Source organism: Marmota marmota, unplaced genomic scaffold (genome assembly GCF_001458135.2).
Source record: "Marmota marmota marmota unplaced genomic scaffold, marMar, whole genome shotgun sequence".
Classification (NCBI taxonomy): domain Eukaryota; kingdom Metazoa; phylum Chordata; class Mammalia; order Rodentia; family Sciuridae; genus Marmota; species Marmota marmota.
Window position 1 is genome coordinate 12,356,730 of NW_025999913.1, and position 23,568 is coordinate 12,380,297.

The 23,568-nt window shown below is 43.0% G+C and overlaps 1 protein-coding gene and 2 long non-coding RNA genes across 7 annotated transcripts in view; 2 read left to right on the forward strand and 1 right to left on the reverse strand.

Moving 5' to 3' along the window:
* Positions 1-493, reverse strand: part of Atxn1 (ataxin 1) — a 389,216-nt gene extending 388,723 nt beyond the window's left edge. The window contains exon 1 of one of the 3 annotated variants that reach the window (XM_048799826.1): positions 315-493. The gene's annotated coding sequence lies outside the window, so the exon portion shown is untranslated. The remainder of the gene's footprint in view (positions 1-314) is intronic. The other 2 variants (XM_048799823.1, XM_048799824.1) reach the window with 2 other exon arrangements.
* An 86-nt stretch (positions 494-579) lies between these two features.
* On the forward strand, positions 580-9,610 carry LOC107149273. 3 transcript variants are annotated; one of them, XR_007346248.1, is made up of 5 exons: positions 580-875; positions 1,340-1,436; positions 8,789-8,856; positions 8,990-9,069; positions 9,384-9,610. It is a non-coding gene; the product is annotated as an uncharacterized LOC107149273 (long non-coding RNA). The 3 variants fall into 3 exon arrangements; XR_007346249.1 differs by lacking the exons at positions 8,789-8,856; positions 8,990-9,069; positions 9,384-9,610 and adding an exon at positions 4,361-6,102 and having other exon boundaries at positions 592-875; XR_001504378.2 differs by lacking the exons at positions 8,789-8,856; positions 8,990-9,069; positions 9,384-9,610 and having other exon boundaries at positions 595-875; positions 1,340-1,502.
* A 9,551-nt stretch (positions 9,611-19,161) lies between these two features.
* LOC125615546 lies at positions 19,162-20,804 on the forward strand. The gene is made up of 2 exons (XR_007346156.1): positions 19,162-20,191; positions 20,358-20,804. It is a non-coding gene; the product is annotated as an uncharacterized LOC125615546 (long non-coding RNA).
* Positions 20,805-23,568: the final 2,764 nt, after the last annotated feature.

Consider the following 23,568-nt stretch of genomic DNA (forward strand, 5'->3'; position numbering starts at 1 on the left):
CCGGGCCTTGGCAGCCCCCCTGCTGGCCGTCCCTGCTCCCACAGTGGGGCATCGGCCCGGGAGGCTGGAGCCGGGGACTGTTGTATGTACACACACACACACACACACACACACACACAACACGACGCGTCGGTTTCCTTCGCTCCTCTTCCAGCTGTTTTCCGTGCAGCCGATTGGGATTTGGGGTTTGTTTGCTGGTTGTTGCTTTTGCCCCTCTCGGGAGAGCGGGGTAGGGGGTGATTTTAATCTAAATAAGGGGAGAGGGGGAGGGGTAGAGAAAGAATCAGAGGAGGAAAAAAAAAATAGCCACTTACTGTAAAGTGTAAATAGATCTGGGGTTGCGTGGGGAAGGGGGGACAGAGGGAGAGAAACAATGTCTTGCGGCTGCTGTCGCTCTGGCGGCTGCTCCACGGGGCTTGTTTTGGATCCCCCTGCAGTGAAACAGGTCCTGTACGGCTCCGCCACTGTAGTAGAAATGATGTCTGCGGTATACTCTGCTCTCTCCTCCTCCTCCCGCTCCCCTCCCCTCCCTCCTCCCTGCGCCCGCCCTCCCTCCCTCGCGCTCTCTCGCGCTCGCTCGCTCGCTCGCTCCAGTATGTAAATGTGTAATAGAAGCCAAATATGGAGCAGTTGGCTGCCGCCGCCGCAGCTCAAGGATCCGACTTCATGGGGGGGTGGGGGCACCCTCTGGCAGGCGGCCCGGCGAGCCGCACAGAGCACGGCTAGCGCACGGCGCGGCGGCCGGCCCGCGCCCTTAACCCTTCGCTGCGCGCGGCCCCGGGAGGCGGACCCCGGGGAGGCCGGCGCTGGTTCCAGAGCCGCTGGGGAGCCGGGAGCGGGAGGGGAGACCCGACCCGAGGAGACGCTCCTTCCAGGTTTGAGAAAGGGGCGGGGAGCTGGGGAGATGAGGTAATTTGAGCGGTGACCGGTGCTCACGCGCCTCCCAGGTGCCTGCACCTAGTTGGAGGGGACCAAGTGACAGCGGGTGCAACTCAGGCAAACTGGGGGACTCCCCCAATGGGTGTCAGCCTTCAGCTCCGAGCCAGTGAAATACCCAAGGGGGAGGGGAAGACGGCTAATTCTAATCCCAACGCGCCCTCGCTCCCGGGCGTTCTCAGAAGCGTCTAAGCCGGCTTACTCTGATCGTCAGCTGGAAGTTAACCCTCAAACCGGCGTGGCTTCGGCTTTGGGGAATCCAGACCTCGGGTCCGCGGTGATTGCTTTAGAGTGCAACTCGGGAAACTTTTAAGGGTCCCCCACCCCCGATTGCACACGCATCCTCACCTCTCCTGCCTGTGAAAGCTGGTGACCTCCCGGCTCTCCTTCTTTCTTTCTGCAGGTCGGAAAATCTGCTTTGGGCATGGAACTACTGGGCTTGACGACTCGCGCGCTCCTCTAGCAGCTAATTCGGGATCATTAATTTAATCGGAAGTGAGGTAACCGGTGTAAGAGATAGAGAAAGTAAACCGAGCATTAAATGGCAGTTTTCGTGAATCCACGCAGAACTTCTCTGGCCTCAATTGCTAAATGTGGTCCATAACTCCCCCTCCACCCCGCCCCCTGTGTCAGTCCAACCGCCTAGGCGTGAGCTGCAATCCTCTTTGGAATGCACCTTGCCAACAGGTGTGGCACCTGGAGGAAAAGAGGACACATCCCTACTAGGGTCGCTCAGTGTGGCATTCTCTCTGCTGCAGATAGTTCTGGAAGGCCAGTAGGTGTCAGGGCAGCATTTGACCTCCTTCAGGTGCTTAGAACCAAGCGTCTAGAAACCTTATCCCTCCGTTTCTCTCGGGAAGCCGCCACTATTGACTGTAAGCTGTATTGGAGAGACCTTTTGGCTGAGTCTGCTTATGACCTAACAGTTAGTCACCAACTGAAGCAGGATACAGAATCAGTAAGAGAAATGTGTCAGCTTTTAAACAACTCTGTAGTGTTATGAGCCAACGCGCTTCAGAAATAAAAATAAGCATACTAACGAGGAAGGTGTAGAACCCCGGAAATGTTGCTTCTCACATTTTGGAACGCCATGCACATATACATGGCTACTTCAATAGAACTACTACTGCTCGCTCTCCCTCGTTTCTACAACTTTCTTTTTTTAATTAAAAAAAAATCAATGATTGTTAGGTTTAAACCTCGGGTTGTGCTAAAATGACATTGTTGGTCTCATTACAGCCTCTAGTGGACGGTTAACATCAGTTTCCTGTAAAGGCTCTGCCTGGTTTTGTTTTCGTTGACTTGCTTTATCAAGGTGAAGGTTAATAGTTCAGAACAAAACCGGGTAATACACCACCACCCCCCTCCTTGGGCTTTGCCACTTCTGAAAGGAATAGAAGCTTGTTGACTCAGCATAGAAGAGGTATGGGTTGTGCGGCAGGTATTATTATTATTGCCCGCCTGTGAATAAACAGAGCTTCTGCTATTCGTTTGAGTTTCAGACAGCTTTCATAAAAAAAAAAAACCCTCAAATTCATCTAAAATATTTTTATAACAGAAAATATTGGTTGCCATGTTTTTGGCTTCTCTGAGATGTTTTTATTCCAACTCATAATCTGCAAACTGTCCAATCCACCTCCACTCTATTTTTAGACATCTTACATTTAGAGAATTTTCAGGGGAATAAAAGCTAATATTGTAATTATTACATTGGCACACGCAGTTAATTTATGTTATTTTAACAACCTTAAACATATTAAAACACATAATTCAGATTAGAGTTAGTCAATTAATTTAAATGTTCCCTCAAGGAAGCCAAATATGTATATTACCCAAACAGTAACAACAATTAATAAGAATTATGACATTTGCTTTCTTAGCCATTAAGATTAAAGCCATAAACTGTCATTAAAATCTATAACTATTTCTTACTGTGAGAAGAAAGATTATCTTACCATGTAGTAAGACAGTCTTCTCAGAAACCTGATCTTAAGTACATACTAGGATAAACCAGCCTTTGAAAGGAAAGGAAATTGGGGGATGAGGTCTTTGGGGCCTTCCTCCTCCCTGTGTTTTAGATGGCTTAAACAACATGGAAAATAATTTTAATCCCTTTTATTTATTTTGTGAATATCTACTTTTGAAGGTTTAAAAGGGGCCAACAAGTATGTATTAGAATATATTATTTTATGTTACACACTTACTTTTTAACAGGCAGTATTCAGATTAGCAGCTGGGGCACCAATATCTGAAAGATTTTTTTTAGATTTTCAGAATTAAGGGTTCCCCCCACCAGGCCTGTGAAATCAGAATCTACCTTTCAGCCAGCCTCCCAAGGGAATTCTGCAGAAGAACATTGGCTTATACTACAGGGCTCTGTCTAGATTAATTTGGCCATAGATGCATAACTTACTTCATCTATTTTTCCCCTTTTTTATTAATTAATTTTTAAAATTAAGTTTTCTTATTTAAAAAAAATATCACATTAGTCAAATCATTGCAACCTCAGTCTCAACCAACTGGGGGTGAAAGAAAAAAAATGTACTGAACAGGTTCAGACTTTTTTTTTTCCTTGTCATTAATCCCTGAACAAGACAGTGTAACCATTATTACATTGCATTGACATTGTGTCCGGTATTATAAATAATCCAGAGATGATCTGTAGTCATAGAAGGACATGCTAAGGTTGCATATAAATACTGTGTGATTTTATATAAGAGACTTGAACATCCCAGAATTCAGGAATTGAAGAGGGGTCCTGGAACCCATCCTCCCAGCCAAGGGATGACTATATATGCTTTGTAGAAATAGGACGGTATTCCAAAAGGGCCCTGATTCATGCACATGTACACATCATCATTGCCAAAGGAAACTGCCAAGTAGCTTGCTGGGGTCTTGAACAGGAACATTTTTTTTTCACAGCAGCAGAGGGAGCACAAGAGTTCTCAATGAAACCAGGCCCTTTTCAAATCGCTACAGATTTTAAATTGTAGTGTATGTTTTCATGGAAGGTAGCATGTTATGTAGTTCAAAACAAAGCAAAATAAAACAAAACAAACAAGCAAATTCAAATAGCTTACCAGTTTATAACAACTAAATAATCAAACAGATTGTAAGTTAAATAAAATAAAGATATTAAGAGTTTTAGGCTTGAATTCTTAAAAGGACATCAAAAGTCATGTTTAGAAAAGATACCTTAGCTTTTCTCTAGTCAAAAATTAAAAATAAGGCAACTCTAAGAAGAGTGTATCTGGAAATGGAGTCAGTCCCCCCAACACTGCATTAGATAAATTAAACAGAAGCCAAACATGGGGGTGAAAGTTTGTGCACTTTTCACAAACTTTAGGGCATTTGTTCTTAATGCTTACAGCAGTGAGAATTTATGTTTCAATTGTATTTATGTAGCATTTTACACTTTTTACAGCTCTTCCTTATTGCATCTTTAAAACTTCATGGAAGTGGAGAAGACACATATTACAATCCAGGCCTCAAAAAAAGTATGGATTCAGATTCTGCTTTCCTAACATGGAGTCATTGAGTTGTTCCAATAATCCCAAGGTGTTTGCAAGTGGAGGGAATCATAAAGGGTAAAGATTCCCCAACATGCTTCATCGTTTTACCATTGACAAAGCATATTAGGGGATCTTTAGCCTCTAACATGCTTTAAAAGTTCCTATATAGTAGATATTTAATAACTATTTCAATGAGATTAAGAATATAAATGATGTCTTAAATTGCTTTTTTATGTATTTATCATTCCTTTATCATCAGTTACTTATTGCATATCAACAGTAAGTAGGCCTGAGATCACAACATTAAATAAGATATCTTAACTTGCAAGGAGTACAAAGAAGAAAAAAAAATCTAATCTTTTAAAAAAATGTTAATTTTTTACCATGGTGAAACACAAAAATCAAAGTTGATTGATGCATTGCTTTTCAGGATCGGATCAAACAGAGTTCCAAATATGAGAATTAAATACTAGCATCATCAAAAATTTGGGAGGCAGCAGGCAATGGTCTAACTCTTGAGCAAGATTTGACTTACAAGCTAATGCTAACATTTCAAATTTGTAAGACAAACAAAATGTGAAGATAAAAATGTGCATTTTTATCTGAATGCCCCCTCTATCAAAAAACAAATCACATAAATTACAGTGGCAAACATTTATTTATTTTTATCATTTAAAAATTGTTAAAACGAATTTCCTCCCACACTTTGGGATCCATTTGCCAAGTTTCTGCCTGGAGCAATTTGTTATGGCAGTGTAATGAACCCCGGAAAGTTTGAATTTTTAGTGGAAAGACTGGCAGAACTTTCACTCTTCTATTAGAAGGAGGGTGTAATCTAATGTGTGTCAATTGAAAACCTGAGCAAACCATAGTGTGCTTGCAAAACAAATACTCTTTCCTTAGACTACACTTCCAATAAACCTAGGGAGACCAGAAAAGTAAAACAAACTAAAAAGAAAAGTGAAAAACCATTCACACAATAGACTCTGAGCTCAGCTGGCCACACCCAGGCTCAAGTCCCTGGGCTCCACACACATCCAGGCCCAATACTGTCTCATGCATGTTTCTGAATCATCTTTCTTGACCCTCGACCAAACTGTAGAAGAAGGGCTTCCTGGTCATAAAAATGACATCACCAATAGTCAAGAGTGGAAAGAAAGTCTTTGCATTCCAACATCCGCCAACAGCTTATTTTGATTTAACAGTACACACATTCAGCTATTTCAGACAACACCCTGTCAGCAATGTAAAACAGAAACAGGTAGTTCAATCTACATCTGCACTGTCCAATGGTCCAGTGTGGCCCTTGAACACCTGAAATATGGTTAGTCCAAATTGAGATGCACTGTAAATATGAAATATGCCTCAAATTTTAAAGACTTGGAGAGACACAGAGACACATACGTGTATATATACACATAATATCTCAATTTTTATATTGATTGTTGAAATGAAACTATTCAGCATATGTTAGAATTAATAAAACATATTGTTAAAATTCATCTTACCTGTTTCTTTGAACCTTTATGAATGTGGCTCCTATAAAATTTAACACCATGCATACGGAATAATTGTGTATTTTTTTTTTCTTTTCAAGTGCTGGGGATCAAACCCAGGGCCTCATGGATGCTAGGCAAATACTCTACCACTGAGCTATACCATGAGTCCCTGTATATATTTCTTTTCTTATGTTTTTATTGGTGCATTATAATTATGCATAATCATGAGATTCATTGTGCCATATTCATACATGTACATAATTTGATCAATCTCGTCCCATTCTTCTGCTCTACTGATTTCCCTTCTGCTATTATTTTTTTAATCAGTGCCTTATAATTATATATAAAAGTGGAATTCATTGTGGTATGTTCATGTATAATTCTAACGGACAGCACTGGTATAGATAATGGGTCTGAGGAGACACAGGAATTAGCTCTAAATATCCATAGTTGAAGACTTTAGAATCCTAGCATGGCTCTCTGCAGTAGTGCATAGATAACTTAGTTATTTTTTCTACTTTCCTGTGCACCAATAACCTGTGTAATGTGGTGCTTATCTCCCCTTATAACAATCACTGAAGGTTCACTGTGGGTAAATGCACAATCTATCCATTGGGGGGTGGGGGATGGGCTCATAAAAATAGAACAAAAATTTTCAAGCTCATCTGTGGCTCAGTCTTTATGAGAGGGCTCAGGTACTTTGAACCCCTGGGAGGCAGATGCAAAACCTATCTGTTTTAGGAAGCCCAAGCATTCTAGCATTATAGCTGGCTTGGCTGCTTGTGGCTAAATGGTTTGGGGCTGATACCTTCTAGTGACAGATGGCTTTGGACATTGATAATGAAAATTATATAATTCGCTGCTTAACTAGAAAATGCATCCAGGCCATTAAAAGGAAATCTATTTTATTTTCCCTTTTTTTTAAAAAAAAATGTATAATTTATTTAGTACAATGGGATTCTTTGAAAGGAAATGAGTTGATTTTTTACCATTATTTATTTTGCAAGCAAGATCTAGATAAATTTTCATCATGAATCTCTAACCAAGATTGAATATCAGGCCGTGGCCTATAAAATATCATAATTTATGACCTTAATCATCTAAAGAATACAGTTCTTCCTACACGAAAACCAACCACACTTTAAGCTTTAGAATGGGAGAGTTGAACTTTGCTACTGGCCGGGAGCATTTGAAAATCTATATAAAGCATTTCATTAACAACTTGGCATTTTGTTTCCTCAAAAGAAATACATTTCGTAAATTAAAATCAAAGCCAAAAGCCACCATTGTTTGAACTTAAGGTAGTGGTGGTTGATGGGCTGTATATGCACTAAGTGTTGGGCGCCTCCAAGAGAGAATCATGGGCAACAACAGAGTACAGAAATAAACACTAAATCTTCATTCAAGGCGGGAAGCAACATTCTACATGGTTCTAACTTCATGACGTGGAAATAGAGGGCTGTAAGCTCTCTTTGCTACTTTATTTTTCTTAAGTAAATATTAGCCATGAGAAGCTGATCCAAATGAAGGTCAGAGTTTAAGAACATCATTTTACGAGGAATTTACTAAGTTTGCCCCAAAGAGGAAGAGTTGGAGAAAAATGCCTGGGTAAACTTTGCCTTTTTGACATGAATAACTAGAGTTCCCAGGAAAGTGCCCATGTTAGGATTTCAGGGCGGAGCCACAGGCAGTCTGGTATTTGCAGAACCTTCCCATCAGGTCTCCACAAAGTTTAACTGCAGGGAGGATTGGGAAGCTCTCACGGCTGAGGACCAAAGATACTGATTTTGCTTTGCTTTTGCAGCACAGACATGAAACGCTAGCTACTGCCACAGATGCCTTCTGCCAGAGCAGAATAATAGTACTCACACTTAAACTGTAAATGACAAACGACCCCTTTTTAAGTACAAAATGAATGCACAGAATGGAGGACCCTGTCAGCTAGAATGCCAGTAAATCAAGTAGAAGAAGACAAATCACTCCCTCACACCACTCCAGCCAAATTTTTATTCTGCTAACTGTACTGTCACGGGAGAGTTTTCCTTCTTGGTCAGATATTAAGAGAAATTAGTACACTGTCATTGTAATAAATACACAAGGCATGGATGTGTGGACTCTGACAGGCAATCAGATCAAGCGATCTGTTTCCCACTCCTACCCCAGCTCTGGCTTAAAAGCTGGAGCTTAAATACCAATAGTAGGAGCATGTGACCCCATGACTCCCAGGGGCAGCTTTTCCTGCAGTCAATTTCATAACTGCATGGCTCCGCCCCTCTGCTCAGCACTTCCTTTCTCCTCCGCTACCCTCTCCCCCACCCCAGCAATGAATCACCATGCCTTTAAAGAGACTGAGATGACCCAGCCTGAACTCTGCTGGCATCCTGTAGGTTCTTATGCCAAAAAAAAAAAAAAAAAAAGGGAGTTGTTTTGTGACAGAAGCCTCGCCAGACCCTGGTGCAGGCTCGGAGGCAACAGGCTTGGGTGCTTCTCTGGGCAGATCAGCAAGGAGTTAATTTTCCTAGATCATGGTGATGATTCAGAATTGCATATCTCAGTTCATGATCAGGTTTTTAAGAACCCAGTTTGGCCCTTTGTGCAGAAAGGAATATATCAGAGAAAAAAATGTTGGCAGATCTCCGTATGCAATCAGGGCAGAGGAATTTATACCACATTCAGCCCTTTGATTTCTCCAGAACTGGCCGAGGGTGGGGTTTCCATATTTGTGCTTTGGCAAATGTGTCCAATAATTAACTCCTCCAGATATACGCTCCTGGAGTGATTGGGCGCTTATTTGTGCACTTATTAAACCAGAGACATTTTTGCCCCTTCATTTTCTAATAGGACATCTGAGCCAATGCAGATTCAGTGGAAAGTGTGGGCCTTAAAGACTTGATGCCCTCCTTAAAGAGGTAAATAAAGGTTGTCCCCCCCACCCCGCCGCCCCACCCCCGGCTTTGCATGTCCTTCTTTCTCTACACTTGGAAAGCCCTGCCTTTTTCTTCTCTCCCTCACCGGGTCTTTACATGGAGATTTTACCCTCAGACTTTAGATCCGGCTCAGGCACCAACACTTCTGTGAAGTCTTTCTTGATGATCACAAGAGTCTGTGGTTCTGCCCAATGTGTGAGTCAGAGAAGTGCTATTTTCTTATTCTTTTTATTTATACAATATTTTTTTAAAACCTCTCACTGAAAAAAAAAACTGAGGGCCATAAGCACAGATGGAAAGAGTCTCCTGAGTGAGCGTCTCTTATCTGAATACTTCCCGTTACTCTCAAACCCATTCGACCTTGGCTTACAATGCCAGCAGGCGAGTTGAATTGAGTCTGCCAAGTAGGTGCATGGAAGTCCTATCCCCAGTATTTGGGAACGCGACTTTCTTTGGGAGTGTGGTTTTTGTAGATTTAACTGTATTAAGAGAGATCTTCTTGTTTTCAGGTGGATCCTAAGTCTAGTATGTCTTTGTAAGGAGACACCAAAACAGAGGAGGCACAGGCAAGGGGCCACTTGAAGTTACTGTAGTTACATGGCCAACAGATACCAGAAGCTGGGAGAGGAAGGAAGACTTCTTCCCTGGGTCCTTCAGAGAGAGAGACCCTAATGACACCTCAATTTCAGACTTCTGACCTCCAGAACAAGGCGAGAGTAAATTTCTTTTTCTTTAAGTCACCCTGCTTGTGAACATTTGTTATAATGGCCCTAGAAAATGAAAATACTCTCCTAATGAGACCCATGATTATAGATCTGCTGCAATTTTTCTTTCTTCTCTACTTACCTAGGGAGCCCTACCTCTTGGCTCTTTGGATACGCATAGGTCATCTGTTCTGAGTGTGGATTTGGTCTTGCCCCCATGACAATATCAGGAAACAAAAGACCCACTGGAATAGGAGAGCTATGTGGAGAGTTCTAGAGTTGCGTCCCCATCATTCCAGAAACAACGTCTGGCTCTGGCCCCAGACACAGAGGCTACTGGAAGAGGTCTGAGAGAGCTCAAGTACGCTTCTGGGCGGGCAGCAGGCCAGGCCTCAGCTCAAAGGTCTCCGGTGGGCCTCTGCAGCTCCCTCTGCTGGGCGCCAGGACGCACAGCAGCTCTCCCCCTCAGAAGCCCTGTGGCAGTGTGTGGAGTCAAGGGGAAGAGGCTGTTTGGCGCCCGGCGAGTGCAACCAAGAAACAGTCTGCCTTAAAAAAAAAAAAATATATATATATATATATATATATATATTATATATATTATATATATATATGTGTGTGTGTGTGTGTGTGTGTGTGTATTCATTTGAGCAGATCTCATTCGTGCATTCAGGATAGAGGAATTTAAACGACATTCAGCCCTTTGATTTCTCCAGATCTGGCCAAGGGCGGGTTTTCACCTTTGTGCTCAGGAAAACCAGGGTCTTGTCTGATTCTTGTGTTTCAAAAAACAACTGCAAGCTCGCTTGTCTCAGAGGTTCTCCCCAGCGGGCAGAAGGAGGCCTTCCACGGATCCCTTCTGTTGGAGTCTCCATGAGGCGCTCCCCAGAGCTTTCCCATACACATCTCATGAAGGGCAACTCTGTCCTTCCAAGTGTTCAGGCCAAAACTCCTTGGGGCCATCACGACTCCTCTCCCTCAGACCCCACATCCAGTCTGCCCAACAATCCAGTCGGTTCCGTCTTTAAAGTACATCTGGGTTCTGACCATTCCTCACCACTGTCCCCCATAGGGATTGTGGCCATGACCTCTTAAACTGTCTCTCTGTGGTCACCCTCACCTGTCTATTGTATGCATCAAGTGATGGACAGCCCTGCTCAGAACCTTCCCCCAGGTTGTACTTGCAGTTCAGTCAAAGCCCTTCTCTGGTCCCCCGGGCCTCACATGGCCAGCACACCTTTCAGCCTTAGGAACTCTCTGGGGCTCCCACACCTCCGGCCTCACTGTGCCCTTTGCTGGTGTTAAACAAGCCAGGTGCTCTCTTGCTGCAGGACCTTTCTCCTGTTTCTTCTTCTAGGAATGCTTTTCCCTTAGACATCCACATGGGTCTCTCCTTCACTGTTCCCAGTCTTTCTTCTAAGCAGTAAACTCTCAGTGAGACCTGCTGTGACCACTTACTTAAAACTGTACCCTCTGACTCTGCTGATCCACCTTGCCCTGCTCATTTATTCCAGAAATGTACTACCTTGTAATATTCAATGCCATGTACCTTTTTTGTGGTTGGTTGTTTCTTGTCAGGAAGGATTTTTGTCAGCATCAATCATCTAGGAAAGTTCTTAGCACATGATAGACACTCGCTAACTAGCCATTGACTATGAAATGAATCAATGAATGAATCAGTAAGATTTTTCTAGGGCCTACTATGTGCAAAGCCTGATCAGCCTGCACACAATGATCAACTCACTAGAAGCTGATTCAAAGCAAATCCACCTTGTCCAAGCCTTGACACATATCCTATTCATTTGTTCTTTGACCTAATCATATTGGAAATGACTCTTAAAGCTAAGAATGAGTGAGGTCTCACATCAAGGCTCAAATTTATAAGGGCCTTTTTAAAAAGCAAAATTCAAAACCAGAATCCAAGACAGTATATGAGGCTCACAGTAAGTTTTGAGAAAAACAGAAAGTAGCTCAACTTTAGTTTCTAAGAATGATAGTTTGTAACAGCTACTACTCACCAAGCCCTGATTCTGTGCCCTGCATTGTGGTACAATATTTGCAGCTGTCATTTCACCACTTTGCAGTGGTGTAACCCAATGATACAGGGAGGTAGCCGTCATGATTCCCGTTTCTTAGTGGATGAAACCGAGACTTGTAGTGAAGAGCCCTGCTCAAGGTTCAAAGTCACCCAGAAGTAGTTTAACAGCCTAGAAGTTTTAACAAATCATTGCCTGAATGAACTAGGACAGTGAGGGTCCTAACCCCAAGGACCATTTTTAGTCTATCAAATCTCTGTATTTTAGGTTCCATTTTCAAGTGAATAATACATGTATCTCAAAAATTAAAGCAGTTCTCACTGAGGATTAAATATTCCTCCAGATCCACCTAAGTGGTTTCCCAAATAACAAAACTGTGTTCCAGGTTATGATCTTTAGCCGAGCTAGCTACATCCCAGATCTTTTTATTTTCATTTCAGGACAGGGTCTTTTAAGTTGCTGAGGGTCTCCTTCAGATGCCAAGGCTGACCTTGAACTTGTGATCCTCCTGCTGCAGCCTCCTGAGTCCCTGGGAATCCAGGCTCATCACCACACCTGGCTTTCTAAGACTCTTCCCGAGTAGAAAAATGGCCTCTCGTCTGGAACGTCCCCCTGTAATAAGGACTAGCAGATTATAAAGGGCCAACGTGAATTCCAAAGACTAATTTAAGGACTTAATTCCTTTTCATTAGGCTTTGCTCTTCTTCTGTCTTTCTTCTTCTTGTCTCATCCCCAAACTTCCTGAGTCTTCTGGTACTAGAACCCAAATATAGGACCTAAAAAGTCATCTGGCCACATCAAAGTCCAAAACCCTAGAAGCTTTTCGCAGACTCCTCCATATATGTAAGGGAAAATGATCCTAGGGCTGAAATAGCTCCAGAGTTCAACAGTTTGGGAAATTTGTAGGTGGGGGAGAGAAAAAAAAAAGCAAGCCCTACATTCCCAGAGATGTGAAGAGAACCGAGCTCTCTGAAGTTGGAAGGAAGTGAGAAGACCCTATTTGTGGCTGCAGGAGAGGAAAAGAAAAGAGCCCCGCAAGGAAACTACCAACAGATGGTAAATACATTTTTAATTCTTCTGTCATACTGTGTGGACTTGGGCACATTTGTCCTGCTGTGTGAGGCTCCTGAAATAGCTAGCAATGGAATTGCAGAACAGTTCTACTGCAATTTGAGATTGAGGAAATCATGCTCGCTGACAAAACAGGAAGGGTTCATAGTAGGATGGACTGGATCTGCTCCCGGGCTGTGGCGACTCTGGGTGCCAGCTGCTAGCAGTCTGGGTGCAGGGAAATTCTCTCGTGTCAGGTGTCACTGGTGATGTTTTGAAACAGACTTTTGGAAATTGTCCTCCAAGCTCCAGTGACAATTATTAAATGTCGACACTATCTCTATGAGAACTCTAAAGGTCAAAGGGACTCATGTCCATTTATTTCGGAGTCCCTAGTCCCCTGGGGATCATCACAAAACACAGGTGGCAGCCCAAAACTCTTATGGACTCTTCCTCAGAATTTAAGTTTGGGTAAAAATGTTCCCAGAGAATATTGTAGGAATTCCAACAGCAGAAAAAGGAGCAAATATGATCACAGACTGCTCAGCAAGGAGCTTTCAGAAGTAGGATGCACACAGCACTAATTGACTCTATTGGATTAGGTAGGTGACCGGAGACTGTTACCAGGAATGTGTTAGGCTCCCCTTCACAATGCCAGCTCCCACTACATCAAGAAAAGAGGAAAAGTGTTGACAATTCTCATTGGATACAGAATATCAAAGTGACAGAGGCCTGCTACTTCATCACAGTTTGGAAATACAACTTTTACCGTCCTGTATTATTAGAGCCAGAAGCATCCTTAGAAAGTCTGTTTCAATTTCACTTAGACAAGAATCTGGGCTAAAGAGTTGCAAGAAATTGGCAAAGATCAAGCAATTAGTTAGTGGCAAATTCAGTTCCTGGAACCCAAGACATCTCTCCATTCTGTGTTTGTTCTCCAGCATCATGGGTGGTGAACACTGATGTGATACCCCAACTCCAATTGGAGGCAACCTTGGTCATGGCTGCCCTTGTACCTGGGCTCATATAACACAGATGATGGAGTCTCTGGCTGGCCTGGGGCTGTCTGGGAAATTGGTTGACATTCTTTATAGGTTAGGTTGCAAGATGAATTGTATTTGTTAATGTCTGTCCTAAACTCCGGTGAGTTGTGTCTGGGATTTATATTGGTACTATGCTATTTGGCACAGTTAGGTCCTCATTTCATGAAATAGCTGAAGATTGGTCATTTGGAATGGAAAGACACTGACAGAAGAGAACCAGGAGCCTGACATCATTTCTTCCCACCCAGGGCCTCCTGGTCTAGAAACTTCTCCTGGCCTCTTTTGAAAGTAAGGGTAGGTGGGAAGAAAAGGCAACGGTGCCTTTTTAGTAAAAGAATAACAAAAACACTTCAGTTCTGCTCTATTGATGGAATCTTGATTTCACAAGGTTAAAGTGTCTACAAGATGAGGGCTGGGGTTGTGGCTCAGTGGTAGAGCACTCGCTTAGTACACGTGAGGCACTGGGTTCTATTCTCAGCACCACATAAATATAAAACAGTGATTAAAGGTATTGTGTCTATCAACAACTAAAAAAAAAAATTTAAGTTTCTACAAGATGAAATGTTTCTTGCTCAAAGTGACTTACACATTCATAGACCATTTTCCCAATGGGTACCCATGTATCTCATTAATAAAACTCTTCTCAACCAGCTATTTTTAAAATGTTCTTCTCTCCTGGTTTCTAGAAAGTTAATCAGTAAGCTCCTCATAGCTAGTTTAGCAATAAGGTCTGCTAAATTTTGTAATTCTATTAAGCATTGTGAATTGTGACGTGTCATTTTTTGCAAATGATGTCCACAATATTTTTCTTTTGCTTCTGCAGTGGAAAAGTTTACCTCTGTGGTTCCGCATGACATTATTTGTTTTGAGAATCAATTTGATCATTCTGAATGCTCTTGGTAAATGTCTTGGCTATTGCCATGGTCTTGTTGCAGATTTGGGGAGAATGATCTTAGTGAGTTATTTTCAGCAAAGCAGTGATGAAGGCACACTTTAGCTTATCTCATTCCTGTGATCCAAATTTGATTATCTAGCTAATATCACTGGGGACAATTGAAGCTTTAATAATTACAGCTCAAGGCCTTGGGGAAAAAAAAGAAAGGAAGAAATTATGTTTGCCCCATAGTCACACACAGTCCTTCAGAGTGACCATCTGAGAGCCTGTTTGGCTGCTTTAAAAAAATGTAGATTGATATCAAGATTCCATTTTAAGAGTTCAAGTTCAGTTGACAGTCTGTTTGAAATGGAAACAAAAGTGAGATATACACAGTTGTTTTGTGTAGAAGGGCTGAACATTGCTTATCTGGAAGAGTAAAAAGCAAAAGACTGAATTTATTTTCCTTCTGGAGGATGATTTTAGGATCTTCTCTCCCACAAGGACCTGCCATGATTCTTGCTCATGATGTGCTGTTTCATTCTGTGCCAACACAGTTGAAGCCATTCCTGCTTCTAGCCAAGGGCTCTTCCTGTGGCCAGATGCCAGTTGTACCCTTAGATTCCCATGAGCTCAGAAACAAAACAGCTTCCCAGTGAAGTGCAATGTTGACTCTGTTTTACATACCTGTGTGGCACCTGAGGGTGATACTGTTCGGCATTTTAGGTAGACAAGGAGAGAGAGAAAATTCATTATCACTGGGAGACGACTCCAAGTGGAGCCACCATACAGGAAGTCAGAGGGCAGCCTGGAGATGCTGCACGCATGTGCTCTCCACAGCCGCTCTGACCTCTGCACACAGTATCCACGTGGTAGGCTAGGGACGAAAAGATACAAATGGCTACACAGAGGAACAGTGCATTCCAGGAGTTAAAGAAGTGTGGAGTGGCTCAGTTCCCTGAAGCCAGTGTTTCTTCCTTGTGACAAGAGAAAGAGATGAACACATTACTGTATCCACAACAGCTTGGATGAATCCCACCATGTAGGGTAGCACAAAGGAGACAACCATAGCACAATGCTGCATTATTGCATTGGTACGGAGTTCGAAAGCATACCAAATGATCATGCTACCAATGAGTGCAACAGTTTTCCTCTGATGAAGGGAGAGAGGATTGTGATTGAAAGGCTTCTAGGGTGCTCGAAAGTTCTATCTTGACCTGGGAGGTGGTCACAGAGGTGTTCACTGTGTGATAATATGGGACGCCTTCTACTTGTGGTGGGCAACTTTTCTGCAGGAATGATTCACTTCAATTAGGAAGTTTAAAAACAATGCCCCTAATAGGCAAGATGATTTTTTTTAAAGGTTAAAATAGCATTTTGCCCTATCAAAGCCAATGGATATTCATTGTACAGAAAAAATGCAAAATTCAAAGAAACTCAAGTAAAAAAAAAATGACATGAGATCCCCTAGCAGGGCCACAGACACTGTCCTGTTCGTGACAGGGACTGTGCACTCCCGTTGCTGGTCATGGTTAACTGCTCTATCTACTCAAGTCCAACATACATTTGTACATCCATATGGCCCAGATCTCCACCCCTGGGGATATCGCCGATAGAAATGTATGTTGTGAGCACCCGAAGAATAGCACTCAGTTCCTAATAGCCCCGATCTGAAAATAACAAAATGTCCATCAAAAGTAGAGTAGATAAATAAAGTGTCACGCATCCAGCCTTGGAACACCATACAGCACTGGGCATGCAAGGGCCACAGTTCTCTCAGCCGCATGGACCAATCTCAGAAGCCTTATGGTCACAGGTAGGAGGAAGGACCCAAAACTACATGCTCCCATGAAAGTTTAGAAAGCAAGAAAAATAAAATACCGGTCAATACATTCTTGGGTGGAAAAACTACAAAGGAAAGGTTAGCATAAGAGGGCAGTGGTGACCTAGTGAGACGAGTGTGGCTGTGGGTGGGAAGGGGCGTTGGTTCTGGGCCAGGCTGTATTTCCTCTCTTGTTTATGTGAATGTTCACTTTATTAAGATGTGTTAACTTGTACTTTCTATGTCACGCACTTTCCCAAAAGTATATTTCACAACAAAAAGAATATAAAAAAAAAAATCACATGAAACCCAATTACTGAGAGAGAGTGATTTGAACGCATTGGTGTGTGTATAACTGCCAACCTTCTTTAATGCCGTCTACTTATTCTGTCCACATTGCTTTGTGGTCCCCTTTAATTTTTTAATTTTTTCTTAATGATATATCTTCCCAGAAGACTCCCTCTTTGGTGTTTTTTTTTTTTCCATTTTGATTTAATTTTAACTAAAAGTAAATATCATACAAGCTTTATGCCTCTCTGGAAGCCTAAAGCCTTGGAGTGGCTTTCAGGAAATTAGGTTGCTTTAGTCTAAGCTACATTGATTCATAAACCAATCTACAGGATTTTGCCGTAGCTCATGGGAGACTTTCCCTTCTCTGTTAATAATGTGGCTGCTTCAAAAGGAAAAAAGAGAGAAAGAAAGAAAGAAAACACTTTTCATCTCTTCAGAGTGCTCTATTTTCACAAGGAAAGGCCAGACAGACGGGAAAAAGGTCAGCAGGGTGTGGCCGGGTTGGGGGGGGGCGGGTTGAGGCTGGGGAGGAGATCAGCCTAAAACTGACTGCACCCATGCCCTGCCAAGCTCAAGCCGAGCTGACCCAGCCAGTACCAGGAAGCAGATCTTCACACTGATCTGGGGATTATTTTTTAAACCCCACAGTAATTCCAATACTTTTTCTTGCCTCTGAGTTGGCAGCAGGGTGCTTCCCTCTGCCTGGAAAACCCTTCCTGTCCCCTTCTCTGAGCAACCAAGCCTACATGGTGACCCCACAAGAGCTCAGGACACCTGCTTCTTCACCCAGCGCAGCACGGTCACCCTGTTCTGAGGCCAACTAGTGTCCTTTCCACAAATGCTCTCCTCCTCTGTGAGCTCTGGGTAGGGAGGCCTGGGTCTGTGAGGCCTGGGCCTGTCTCTACTGTCTTTCCAGACACCGGGGCATGTGCCACTCAGTACATATATTGGGTGGAAGAATGAAGACTAGAAAGTGAGACGAGGCTTGGTGGAGGGGATTGAAACCATTATCCCAGCCCCTTGATCTGGAGAGCACAATGGCTTCTGGTAGCCCAGATGTTCCCACGTGGCTTGGTGCAAAATTTAAAAATGCACAATGGCACTGTTTCCAACAGTGGCTAATAATAGCAGTTTGGTGGCAGAGTGCCTGGCTAGCATGTGTGGGACACTGGGTTTGATCCTTAGCACCCTATAAAAATTTAAAAAAAAAATAAAATAATAGCAGTTTGAATTCATAGTGTAGTTGACATTCCATTAAACAGCTTCACATATCTCCTAACAATAAGTCATTGGATATAATGATAGGATGTTTCTGTCACCATGACTTGAATATGTCCCCCAAGGTTCACATGTTGGAAACTTAACCCCCAAATTCATTTGTTGGTGGTATCTGGGGGCAATACTTAGGCAATAGTTGGGCAATAATTCAGACTAGATGAGGTCATCGTGATAGGGTCTCCGTCATTGTATTGGTGGTGCTATAAGAAGAGGAAGAGGGACCTAAGCCCACACCCTCCCCCATGATAAGCCACGGCTTTCATGAAGGTTTTCACCAGACTCTGTGTCTTGACCTTGGACTTCTCAGCCTTTAGAACTTTAAGAAATACATTTCCTTAAAAATCACCCCATTTCCAGTATTCTCTCCTGGCAATGCAAAACGGACCAGGACAGGTCATTTTGTAGATTGCAAACCTGTCCGAGAAAGATTAAGTAACCGGTCCTACCTTAGTTTTCAGTGTTAGCCAGGATTGTGGCCCCTTAGATTCTGGGAAGGGAAATGCATAGAGGGAGCACTACCCACAGACGTACTTTTAAGGTACGAGGGATATTAAATAAATATGTGCCACCGCACGCACCTGTAATCCCAGGGGCTCCAGAGGGGAGGCAGAGGACCACAAGTTCAAAACCAGCCTCAACAACTTAGTGAGGCCCTAAGCAACTTTGCGAGACTGTCTCAAAACAAACAAAAGATAAGTTAAAAAGGGCTGGGTATGTGGCTCAGTAGTTAAGTGCCCCTGGGTTCAATTTCTGGAACAAATGTGTGTGTGTGTGTGTGTGTGTGTGTCCATTCTGACTTATCCTCAGTAGATATTTCTGGACCACTGGAGTCTGTTAAGAAGGATAGATAAAAAGTCACACGTTTGTAACACCCTTTATGAGGTAACAACAGACACACTCCTCTGGAGTAACTGTGTCTATCAAACAGAAAAGCATTTTCTTGTGTGTTGATGATATGGTTTGAATGTGTCCCCCAAAATTCATGTCTTGAAGACTTAATTCCCAGACTCATACAGTCATGGTATTTGGAGGTGGGATCTTTGGAAAGTGATTAGGGTTAGGGGAAGTCAGGAGAAAAGGGTTTCTATGTCGGCATCAGTGGCTTTAAAAGAAGGAAGACCTCACCCAGTACACTTGTTCTGTTTCTTCCACCGTGTTCTGATGCAGTGGGAGGCTCTCCCTAGATGCAGCACCATGCTTTTGGACTTCCTAGCCTCCAGAACCGTGAGCTAAACACACCTCACTTCTTTATCAGTTACCCAGTCTGTGGTATTCTGTGATGGCAACAGAAAACAGGCAAAGTCAACTGTCAATGGGGGAATGTTTTGGGGTTTTGCTTTCTTACCCCATCTACTCTCTGAACATAAGCTCTTTCTTGTTGGTCGTCCTGCAGAATAAGTGCAGGAGGACAAACGGGATGGAGGAGGAGGAAAAGAAAATAAGACGGTCAAATATGACAATGGTGTGGACGGACAGGTGGGATGGGGTGGGCCAAGCCAACCATGGCAAGTGGTGATTCTTTGAGTCAGCTACTCCAGAAACCAGAAACATCTGCACCCTCAGGGATCCTGTTAGGAATTCAGAGTCTGGACCTCAGCTCAGTCCTCCCCATCAGAATCTGCATTTGAACAAGACCTCAGACACTTTACAAGCATGTTGCAGCAGGCCAGGCTCTTAGTGGCCCCCCAGCAGTCTGAGCCAGACTTGCTCAGTGTCATCAGCCTTAGCCCTATTAATAGAGAGAACTGGTTTGGTTGCCTAGAGACCTGGAAATCTGATTGCTCCAGATTGACTCCGAGTTTCAGTGTTCTCTTAATGCTTTAGCCAAAGCCTTGTGATTCCCAGGCTGCCTCAGTTTCTCTGCGGAGCATTTCAGTTCTCTGCAGGGATTGGATCCTTGCCCTAGACCCCACCTCCCTTGGCTTGGGTCCTGATTCTCTGTCAAACTCTTGAGCTGCCCCCCTTCCCTTGGAAGGCAGGATGTGATTTCCTTCTCCTTCGCAGCTCCTGGCAAGGGGCCTGCTGCCACCGGACTGACTGCTTGGAAGGAGGCCTGATTCTGAGGGCTCTCCTGGACTTCTGCCCGGACTGTGCTCTGCTGGTGGACTGGACTCATGCAGATATCCCGATCGCCTGGATGGATCCCAGTGGGTCGTGCCTTTCAGCCGCCGCTCACTGGCCTGCCTGGTTGCCTCAGGGGGACGGCCAGCTTCTGCAGACAGGTTTGTCCCTCCTGTCCCACTGCATATTGGCTTCCTCCCCTGTCCCACTAGCCTGAGTTGCACTGGTCCCAGCTGCTCTGTACCCAAAATGTCTCCTACCCGAGAGGGAGAGGCCAGCAGAGGCCAGGGAAAGCCGGCCACTGTTCCTCTGCTTTCTCAACTCCAGGGATTCCAGAGCCTCTTTCTGTGTGACCTTGAAATCACAAAGACTGGACTTAGAGCTCTTCAGAAAGAAGACAGTCCAGAATCCTAGATGGTACAAACAGGCTGAATGGTTCTGCATAACTGCTTACTTCTTGGGTTTCTTTTTCCAAAGAAGAGAAAAACTTTCTGTTGCCTGATTTATTTCGCCATAATAGGCCATTCTGCATAGAAGCTCAATAATTTCTCTGGTTGCATACAACCACTTCAGTTAGACTGTTGGTACTTTACCTCCTGCCATGCTCCATTTATGGTAGTTCATAAATTATACGGAGGGTGGCACATCTGCTCCTGTGTTTTAAGCCAGCACCAAATGTCATGAAGTTCAACCAGGTTGGCTGTCAGCTAGGGAGGCCAATTTTTAAATGACTATTACTCCCCATTAATTAGTAATAAAGCACTCTTTAAGACACTTGTGTCATTTTTATTCCTAAGAACTTTTCTTATGATGATTTGGGGTGGGGGGAAAGAGGAGAAAGAAAACAGTAGTGTGGCAGCACCCCAGTGGTGAAGTAATGGTGCGGGTGTTGCTTCCATTATTTACATACATAACACTTTCCACAAGAATCCAAATGTCTTACTAAAGAACATACAATGCGAATTGCAATAAAGATGCGGTAACACAGTATGATATGAAGAAAACAATTACCCAAAGGAAAATTCAAATCTGGCATAAATCGTTTAGAAAGAATGGATAAATATATCCATTGACTCAATTTGCACGTACAAAGGTATGCACAGGGCAGCATCCGCCACATTCAGAAAAGAAGTACAGCTGGCCTCTGCATCTGTGGGATCCACATTCATGGATGCAACCAACTGTGGATGGAAAAATTCAGGAAAAAATCAATTGTGGGGGCTGGGGTTGTAGCTCAGTGGTAGAGTGCTGGCCTAACACGAGTGAGGCCCCGAGTTCGATCCCCAGCACTGCATAAAACAAAATAAACAAAATAAAAGTATTGTGTTCATCTATAGCTAAATTTTTTTTTAATTGTATCTGTACTGAACAGGCACAGATGTATTTCCTTGTCATCATTCCTTCAACAATACAGTAAAACAACTATTTGCGTAGCATTTATGTTGTATTAAGTATTACAGGTAATCCAGAGATGATTTAAGGTGTTTGGGAGGATGCGCATGGGTTATATGCAAATAGTACATCATTTTATTTAAGACACTTGAGCATCTTTGGATTTGGTATCAGTAGAGATCTTGGCATCAATCTCCTGCAGACACTGAGGAAGGACTGTCGTATGCAAGATGAAGGTAAAAGATGATAACAAAAAAAAGTGTAAAATCACTTGAATGGGAAATACATGCTATTTAATGAAGTCACTCTATTATTTAACATTGCATGATAATCTCATTGGATTAGTAGAGATGAATATATATATTTATTATTCACATATATGTATATTTCCAAAGGGTACTCTGTGGTGAGCAAAATCAAAGATTCCCAGGAAGAAGTACTCAAGACTAGAAGGAATAAATGGAGAGGAAATACAACATGTATTATCATTAACTATTCATGCCTCACTTTTATAGTGTGCATCTTTCCTCAGGTCCAAATTTTCTCAAGATTGACTTCAGTTGATAAATTATGAAGAAGCTGCATTAGAAGTTTGTGTAAAAGGCCCAGTTTTTGAGAGATATCATGAAGGTTCTCCTTAAGTTGCTTTCAGTTTTATGTCTGCTGTTATGTCATCATTTGAGCAGGCCTCCAACCAGCCACTCCAACTTTTGGAAGAAAAACAAACAAACAAAATAATCCCAATGCAGGGAGGGAGTCATGAGAGTCTCCCAGGAGAATTTGCAAAAGTACTTTAGAAGCTTAAAGATGGATAATTCTATAGGATTTTGTGTCCTATGGAGGCTAGTACAACATTAATGTATGCAGTAGTTCTAGTCTAGCCACTCAAAATTGTGTCATCTGTCTCTTTTGTGTCTCTTTTGTTTCACAAGCCATGTGGCAAAATCAAGTAGGAGACAACCCCACTGAGGACTCAGCTTTGAGAAAAGAACTGGCTCCCTCATCGCTAGGGTAGCTCTCACAAGCTGCTTATTCAACCATTTGTACCTTTCCTTTGTCATAGTTCTCCACAAGTGACTATTGTTATCCGTGCTCCCCAATGAAACCCAGATGCAACCACTGCCATAGACCTTTCCAAAACTAAAGTCATCCCTCTATCTTTTAAAACATTGTTTCTTGGGGAGAAAGGCATGCAACATCATATTTGCATTGATAGTGAACCTTTCTATCAAAATTATTATGTTATCTATAGAGGATTTAATATTCTCCTACTTTCCCTGCCACCCAAAGAATCATGCCCACTTGAAACCTGTGAATATGACCTTATTTGGAAATAGGGACTTTGTAGATGTTGTAATCAAGGCAAGATGAGGTCATACTGGATTAGGGTGAGACCTAACTCCAAAATCCCACATCCTTCCAAGGCCATGTAGAGACAAAGGCACATGGAGAAGCCGGCCACGAGAAGACAGGGTCAGAAATCAGAGTGATACAGCTTCAAGCCAAGGAATTCAAGGATATCCAGCAGCTGCCAAAAGCTAGGAGAGAGCCTCATGTCATGGACTGAAGTTTTTGTGTCCTCCTCCCCAAGTTAATTGTTGAAATTCTAATGCCCAGTCCCCAAAGTGATGGCATTAGGAGAAGGGGCCTTTGGAGATGATTTGGTTGTGAGACTGGAGCTCTTGTGAATAGGAGTTGTGCCCTTCTAAGGAGAGACCCAGGAGTGCTGGTCATGTCAGGATACAAGATAATGGCTATCTGCAGAACAGAAAGAGGGCCCTCATCAAATACTGGATTTTCCAGAGCTTTGACCTCAGACTTCCCAACCTTCAGAATATAAGAGATAAATATGTGTGGTTTAAGCCATCCAGTCTATAGTGTTGTTACAGCAGCGCTACCTTACTGAGGCAGCTGGGGACAGATTCTACCTCAGAGCTCTGGAGTGGGTGTAGTCCTGCCAACTCCTTGATTTCAGACCCCTGGTCTCCAGAACTTGAGAGAATAATAATCTGTTGTCTTAAGCCTTCTAGTTTGTGGTATTTTGTTATAGCAGCCCTAGGAAACTAATACATTGCCCAATATACAGATTTTTTGGGGGGGAAAAAAGTACTTTAAATTGCATAGAGACTTCACGTTAGTTTTCCTG